The sequence below is a fragment of the Balaenoptera ricei genome, chromosome 9 (genome assembly GCF_028023285.1).
Source record: "Balaenoptera ricei isolate mBalRic1 chromosome 9, mBalRic1.hap2, whole genome shotgun sequence".
NCBI classification, from domain to species: domain Eukaryota; kingdom Metazoa; phylum Chordata; class Mammalia; order Artiodactyla; family Balaenopteridae; genus Balaenoptera; species Balaenoptera ricei.
This window is the reverse complement of record NC_082647.1, coordinates 23,757,707-23,766,120: the sequence shown is the minus strand read 5'-3', so window position 1 is coordinate 23,766,120 and position 8,414 is coordinate 23,757,707.

Genomic DNA, 8,414 nt, shown 5'->3' with positions numbered 1-8,414 from the left:
GAGCTGGGTTCAAATCCCTGCTTGGCCAATTCCACTTGCCCTTAGGCCTCTAACTTCTAGTTGCCTCAGTTTCCCTGTTTGTAAACTGGGGATCATAATATCTACTTTATAAACTTACAGTGAGGATTAAGAGAGACTAGATAGATAAAGAATTTAGGGTAGGGTAGTGGTCGGCACAGACTAAGTGCTCAGTAAATAAATAAAAACAAGAGGTGCTGCTCCAGGTCTCCAAAGTCAAGGGCTCCCGGTCTCCTCTCTCCACCTCTACATTTCTTTCCTGGACTCTACTCACCATTCCTATCCACCCCAGCAGCCCCAGGCTTGGCCCCAAATGCCAAGGCCTTTCTTCTCCAGCCCATTTTCCAGCTCTTGGGCTCAGGCTTGGCCTGTGTGTGTGTGTAGGGGGGGTGGGTCCGGGCCAGGGGCAGGGCTGGGCCTTGGGCTCAGCAGGCGGAGGGGGCCAAAGGGAGGAAGTGAGAGAAGCTGGTCACGTGGGCCACAAGGCTGGGAAACTCCTCAGTGCAGCTGGAAGCAGGGGAGGTGGGGATGGGCCCCAAGCTCACAGGCAAAGGGACATGGAGGGTGGAGCCGTGAAGCCCGCCAAAGCAGTCTCCCTCCCCATAAAGGCCAGCAAATCAGAGCCACCCTGCTCCCCGCTCCCATCCCCCAGCCCACGTCAGGGCTAAAGGTCCCTCAAGCCCACTCTCCAAGTACCTTAAGGGAGAGCAGTGTATCTCCTGAGAAGTGTGGGCCCCTAATAGGCCCTGAGCAGTTAGCGGCAGGGGACGGGGAGAATGTGAGCCAATGCTGAGAACTGGCCTCAGCTGGCCTGGAGCTAGGCTCACAGGAGCAGAGGAAAGCCAGGGCCAGCTGGCTGGAAAAGGAACTAGGAAGTGGCAGCTCTGTTCCCACCAGGGTTAAGGAAAATGGTGCCTGTTAGAAGGCAGGTCTCCTGGGAGGCTGGGTGGAGGAGAGGCTAAGAGCAGACTCTGGTGAGGGCTACCAGGTCAAATCCTGAGTCTGATGCTTTCTGCTGTGTGACCTCAGGCAAGTCATTTAACTTACAGTGGCTAATTTTTCTTCTCTGTGACCTGTGGCTCTAACAGCACCCACTTCACAGAGTGTTTGTGAGGGTTAGTAAATTAACGGCTGGAAAGAGCACTTAGCATGGGGCTGGGCACGTAGGCATTAGCTCTTATTACTTCTCTTATGGGATCTCTAACTGTCCCCCCAACCATGCGGGTGAGGATGCCTTTATTCCCATTTTAGAGATGAGGAATCTGAGAAGTCAGGTGAGCTGCTCAGAGTCATGCTGGGAGTAAACCACAGAGCCTGGATTCAATGCCAGGTCCTTGGGGTCCCAGGGCCCACACTCCTTATCATCACCAGGAGCCCAAGCCCCCCAACACCCCTGGTCACCCTGGCTCCCAGCTGCTTACTGCTCTGCCCAACCCCTCACCCTTGCCCTCCCACAGTGCCTCCGTCGGAGCACCTGAGTATCGCTGGAGAACATCCCGGCCCTTGGGTGACTGGATTTGCTTCAAATTCATGGCCACAAACCTCAACAGACACACAAGACTGCCAGAAATTCTATTACAATTCCCTGGTAAATCCAATCTCCCTCTCCTGAGAGGAGCGTTTCACACCCTCTCCTTCCTTCCTAAACGTTTCAGTGGCTCTGCCCTTACCCCCTGTATGATTTTGGCAGGTTACTAAACTTTTCTAAGCCTCAGGTTCCTCCCCTGTGAAGTGGGGATAATAATAGTACCTCCGTCCTGATTGTTATAAGGATTGTCTTAGCCTGGGTTCCCCGAAAGCAGAGCCTGAGACAAAGGCTTACATTCAAGTTTATTTTGGAATATGATCCCATGCAGCAGGAATGAGGGGTAGGGAGAGCAAAACAGGGAAGGATGAAAAGCCGATACAAGACTGCCTTACGGAGGAGCTGGTCGCTGCTATGGGCATCTGTGTGTCCAGTCCCACAGGACCATCTGTATGAAAGCAGCTCAGCCAGAAAGTGGAAGCACTTATCCATTGACATCAGTGCCCCACTGGTCTAGGGTAGCACCGGAGGGCATTAGCTGCTCTCAGTTAGGTGTGAATGAGTGCTCAAGTGGGCTACCGAGGGTGCAACAGAGAAATTCCAAAGCCAAACAGGAGAGATTTATAGCCAGGGCCTGAGGCAAGACGCCACTGGGATGCACCTGTGCAGAGCTGCTTGCAGCCTGTGGAGAACTGGAATAAGGTGCAGCTGAGAGAATTTGCATAAGCACTGTCTGACGAATGAGACAATGAATATAAAAATCTTTTTACAGTGCCTGGCACATTTTAAACACCCAAAATATATTATTATTTTTATTGACATCATCATCATCTCCTGCTGAGGCCCAACCTGAAAAGGCAATATTAACATTCTTTATCTGCAACAGAAGGTACAGAAGTGTCTGGAAAACTCGCTCTGTGAAATAAAAGCCCGGAGCCCTGAGGAAAGGGTGTTATTTGGAGAGCAGTTGAGTTTCCACCGTGACTGATCAGTGTAAGCCTCTTTGGTGCCAGGTATTGAGCCAGACACAGGAATATAGGGATGAATGAATCGGGAATAGCGATGGCCAGAACGCCCGGGCCAGGCCAAGGGAAGGGGAATGTGGATCCTGGCAGAGGGAGGTGCATGAGCACATGACCGCAGGTGCATTCAAATGTCAGGCTTGGAATAAGGGGCTCACATTTCTCTGCTGGGCTAGTGGAACCAGATGCCACCATCCTCACCAAAATCCAGTACTTTCTTTAGAACAGGAACATTCTGGCTAGAGAAAGAAGGACTATCTCAGGCCCAGGCTTGAGTCCTTATTTGACAGGATGTCCCCATGTATGGAGTGGTGTTTGGGACCCAGCCGGGTGTGTGGGCACAGTAGCGTGTGTGGCTATGCAAGGCAGCAGAAGGGCTCCAGGGTTTAGAGTCAGTGAGTCCTGAGTTCACATCCTGCTCCACCACTGACTGTGCTGGTTGATCTCCCTTTCTACCTCTTGCATTCGTTCTCCCTCTCCACCCCCTACAGACTGCATCACTCTGGCTTTCGTGCCCTCTGGCTTCCTGTTGGGTCAGCCAATGAGAGGCACAGGCAGGGCCTGAAGGGCAGGAGAGGAGAGCGGTTGGGGTATTTCTTCTTGGTCTCCTCCTGCTCACCACAGCTCCCATGGTACCACTATTCCTTCCGCTTATCTGCTCAGTCCAGGGAGTGGCAATGGCTCCCTGCTATTGTTAGTTCCCTGGTGATTCTCTTATACCGTGTCTGCAGATCTGTAAATGGTCCCTCCTTTAAGTTCTCTTTAGCTAAACCCTTTTGAGGGGAATTCTCTTTTCTCCTGGGCCCTTAGCTGATATGCTAACCTTACCACATATTTTGCTAAGTTACTCTACCTCCCTAAGCCAAAATCGTTCATCTGGAAAAGGAAGTAATAACCTCTACCGTAGGCTGGGAGAGTCTAATGAGGCAACAAACATGTGATGTGTGCTTGACGCATGTGCAGCACCTGGTACACAGAAGATCCCAACATAAGTTACTTTCTGTTCTTTACCTCCTTCAGGTTGTACTGTCAATAGCAGCAGCTTGGTTCTCCCTCTGGCTTTGGTGGCTGGAAGCAAAAGTTTGCTGTAAAGAGGGAGGGAGAGAAGGGATTAGTAAATGATTAAATTTTGTACTTAAATTTTGACCTTTCAAGTCACACCAGTTGTAACAAATGAAATAAACTACCACAAAGGAATAAAGGCAAAGCCCATCATTACACCTGCTCCAGCCCTTCCTTGCCCATCGCTCCCATCTGGTGTAACCAATGGTAACAAGGTCTGTTCTTCCACACCCTTCACGTGGCCCACACAACCGCGTGCAAGCATGTGTGCGCCACACGATGTCGTCTGGACGTGGTATTTGGGAACAGGATGTGCCGCATCCCAACCCCCATCCCCATCTGCCCCTGCGAGTCACCAACTTGCCCCCAAGTCACCTCCCTCAGTGGCTCCTGTCTCCACCTCCCTACTCCCCTAGGACCCTCTCTCCCTGCTCACAACATCATGTTCACCCCAGGAGAAGGTTACCCCGGCTGACCGGCTGAGCAGCTGTGACGGGGGTGGGGTGGGATGGGGGGATGTGCTGTTTATCACAGATCTGAGATTCTAATTCCACAGCTGTGCACCACAGCCGGCCACCTCTCCTCCCAATTCAGAATAACTAGGCCGCCAGCCTCCTTCCAGGAAGGACTTCCTTTGCCCCTTAAAAGGCCTTCAGGGGTCCACCTCACTGTGTTCCAGAGACTGTGCCAAGCTGCAGCATGCCTACTCAAGTACCAGTGTCAGCTCACACACTAGACCATCACCACTCACAGGTTAATATCACAGTCGGAACTCAGTACTTCCTCGTCAGATGGAACCTGCTGGGATCTTAGGAGTGTGTGTGCATTTTTCTGTTTTTGTTTTTGGCAAAGAAAGACCAGGGCAATCAGAGTGCATATCTGAACCTTGCAGCAGAGCCAGGACCTGGTGGGGGGTATTGGCAAAATATTTCCAGGCGCCACACAGGGACCTCCAAGCCACAAGGCTCTCCAGCCTGGAGGGAAGCTTGCCAATCAGCCTTGGGCGCACTGGAGAACCTGGGGCTTCCCCAATCTCTTTTCTGACTGTCTTTTTTCTCAAAGACCGCTCCCTGGGGATCCCATTAGGGCTTGGAGAAGCTAAGAAGGTGGGGCAAAGAGGGGAGGAGACATGTGTGGCTTCCCGTCTGCAATTTCCTCTTCTTCCCACCCATTTCGCTTCTTCCCATCCCTCATGGTCCTGCTCTCAAGATCCCACAAAGCCTCTTCCAGTGGTTCTGAGCAGCACAGTCCAATAGAACTATCTGCGATGATGGAAATGTCTATATCTGCACTGTCCAATACGACGGTCCCATGAGGCTACTGAGCCCCTGTAATATGGCTAGTGCACTTGAGGATCTGAATTTTTATTTATTTTTATTTTTTGGCCGTGCCACGCGGCTTGCAGGATCTTAGCTCCCCAACTAGGGATTGAGCCCGCGCCCTCGGCAGTGAAAGCGTGGAGTCCTAACCACTGGACTGCCAGGGAACTCCCCTGAATTTTTACTTTTTATTTAATTCTAATTCACTTCAATAGAAATAGCCCTATGTAACTAGTAGCTACTGTACAGAACAGCGCATATTCAGACTGTAAGGCAACTTTGTGCAAATTAGTGAAAAGTGCAGCTTCTCAAGACAGAATACTCCCTTCCATTGGCTGGGAAAGTTTCGTAAGAGATCCACATTGGCTATGACGTGAATGAGGCCCCCTAGAGACAGAAGAGACAGTCTTGCAGGAGTTTGGGCCAAGACTTGCCACGGGGCCTCTGGTCAAGGACCTGATCTCACTCAGCACCATAGCCCCGCTCCACAGTTTTGAGACAAGCAAGATCTTAGACAGGGGCTGAGGGAGGGGAAGTGGCAGCTGTTCCGTCCAGGTAATATGAAGAGAGGGGGTCAGATGGCAAGGGAGTAGAGGCCAGTGGGTCAAAACCACAGCTGGGGCCATAATGAGTTACCAGATGTCCTGGCACAGAGTAGTGACCTCAAATTCCTATATGTTTGGCATTTTTTTTGGGTAACAGCTTTATTGAGATATAATTCACATACCATAAATTCACCTGTTTAAAGAGTACAACTTAATAGTTTAATATATTCATAGAGTTGTGCAATCATCACTGCAATCAATTTTAAAACATTTTATCATCCAAAAATAAACCCCGTACCCTTCAGCATTCACCCCCTATTTCCCACCACCATCCATACCCCAGTCCTAGGCAACCACTAATCCACATTTTTTCTCTATGGATTTGCCTATTCTGGACATTTCATATAAGTAATCCTTTGTGTCTGGCTTTTCACTTGGCATAATGTTTTCAATGTTTATCCATGTTTTACCATGTATCCATACTTCATTCCTTGTTATTGCCAAGTAATATTCCACTGTATGTATGGACCATACTTTATCCATTCATCAGTTGATAGAATTTGGGTTGCTTCCACTTTTTGGCTATTATGAATAATGCTGCTGTGAAGATTCATGTGCAAGTTTTTGTGAGGACATGCTGTAATTTCTCTTGGATATATTACTGGGAGTGGAATTGCTGCATCATATGGTAATTCTACCTTTAACCTTTTGAAGAACTGCCAAATTGTTTTCCAAAGTGGCTGTACCATTTCACATTCCCACCAGCAACATATGAGGGCTCCAATTTCTCTACTTCCTTGATAACACTTATTATTATCTGATTTTTTTGATTACAGCCATCCTAGTGGTATTTCATTGTGGTTTGATTTGCATTTCCCTAATGACTCATGATGTTGAAAATCTTTACACAAGCTTATTAGTCATTTATGTGTCTTCTCTGGAGAAATGTCTATTCAAGTCCTTTGCCCATTTAAAAGATTGAGTTATTTGTCTTTTTATTATTTTGTTGTAAGAGTTCTTTATATATTCTAGATTCAAGTCACTTATCAGGTATATGGCTAGTCAATATTTTTTCCCATACTGTGGGTTATTTTCATTTTTTGTGGGTTTTTTTTGCAGCACAAAAGTTTTTAGTTTTGATAAAGTCCAATTTATCTGTTTTTTTTCGTTGTTGTTGTTGCTTGTACTTTCGGTAACATATTTAAGGAATCATTGCCTAGTCTATGGTTAGAAAAATTTATCCCTGTGTTTTCTTATAAGAGTTTTACAGTGTTAGCTCTTACATATAAGATCTTTGATCCATTTTGAGTTAACATTTGTATACGGAGTGAGGTATGGATCTGCTGTTAGGTGCACTTATGTTTACAATTGTCACCTTTCTGATGCATTACACTTTTATCATTATAAAATGTCCCTCTTTATCTTGAGTTACTTTTTTTGCTTTAAAATCTACTTTGTCTGATGACAGTATAGCCTCCAGTTTTCTTATGGTTGCTGTTTGCATGATAAAACTTTTTTCTATTCTTTTAGTTTAAATCTTTTTGTATCTGTAAATCTAAAGTATGTCTCTGGGACTTCCCTGGTGGTCCAGTGGTTAAGCATACGTCTTGCAATGCAGGGGACGCCAGTTTGATCCCTGGTCAGGGAACTGAGATCCCACATGCCGCGGGGCAACTAAGCCCGCACTGCACAACTAGAGAGAAGCCCACGCACCGCAACTAAGACATGGTGCAGCCACTGAATAAAAATAAATAAATAAATATTTTTAAAAAAAATCTAAAGTATGTCTCTTATAGACAGTATTTTGTTGGATCTTGTTTTAATCCATTCACATTACTAATATAGTTGTATTTGCATTTGCCATTTTACTTGCTTTCTAAATTTATCATTTCCTTTTTGTTTCTCTATTTCGCCTAGACTGCTTTTTTTTGCATTAAGTGAATATTTTCTAGTATAACATTTTTATTATTCCTTTAATGAGTTTATTTTTAAATGTATTTTTTTTCTATTTTCTTAGTGGTTACTCTAGGGCTTACCTCTGGACAGTTTACTGTACTGTCTTCCTGTCCCATCCGGGTAAGTTGTCCCCAGGAAAGGCCCTGGGCAGAGCATGTGGGCAGGAAAGTTGCCTGAAGAAGGATGGCCTTGGACGATGGCGCACAGGAGGGAGGACTGAGGCACTGAGATGGCCACAGGGTGGCAGCCCCAGTGATAGAGAGGCTGCAGCTTTGATGGAGCTTTGTGGGGCTGCACAGTCCTCAGGGTCACCTCAGATTTTATGAGTCAGGACGGATGTCCAGATCCAGGAAAATGCGTGTTCTAAGGTCTGGGCGTGGCTTATTGGTGGCCCTGTGGTCAGGCTCCCCTGGTAATTGCCCCTGCTTCTCCATCCTGCACCTGGAATACTTCTCGGTGTAGACCCCGGAGCTGGTCCACAATTCCCCTCGGCCCCCAGGGACCAACAAGTTGTCGGGGCAGGTCTCGGTGGGAATGGTGGCTACCCTCCTTTTCCCCATCAGCTACCACCTGCCTTACCTCCCAGGGTACTCTGAGAGCATGCACGGGTCCGAGGCCAGGCTCTGCTCCTCCCGCCAAGAGGCCCGCTCTGGGGATCTTGGCTGCTGCTCTGCAGACGTGCACACTGTACTAATCAGGGTGACAGGTCCCTTGGTTTCCACCCTGCTGTGCCTCCCCTCCCCTGCGGCACCAACGCCTGACTGAGCCCTGTGAACCCAGCCTATGTCCCTGAGCGGCCCAGCCGGAGAAGGCGGGGCCTGGGGAGCAGGGTGGGGCAGGATGGGAGGCAGCCCCAGAGTAGGTTTCCAGTGTGAGGGAGGAGGAGCAAAGCCTTTCATCCTGCAGGACCTGCAGGCTCCCCAGTACCTGATGGCCCACCTTGCCCCCGTCCTGCCCAGCCCATGAC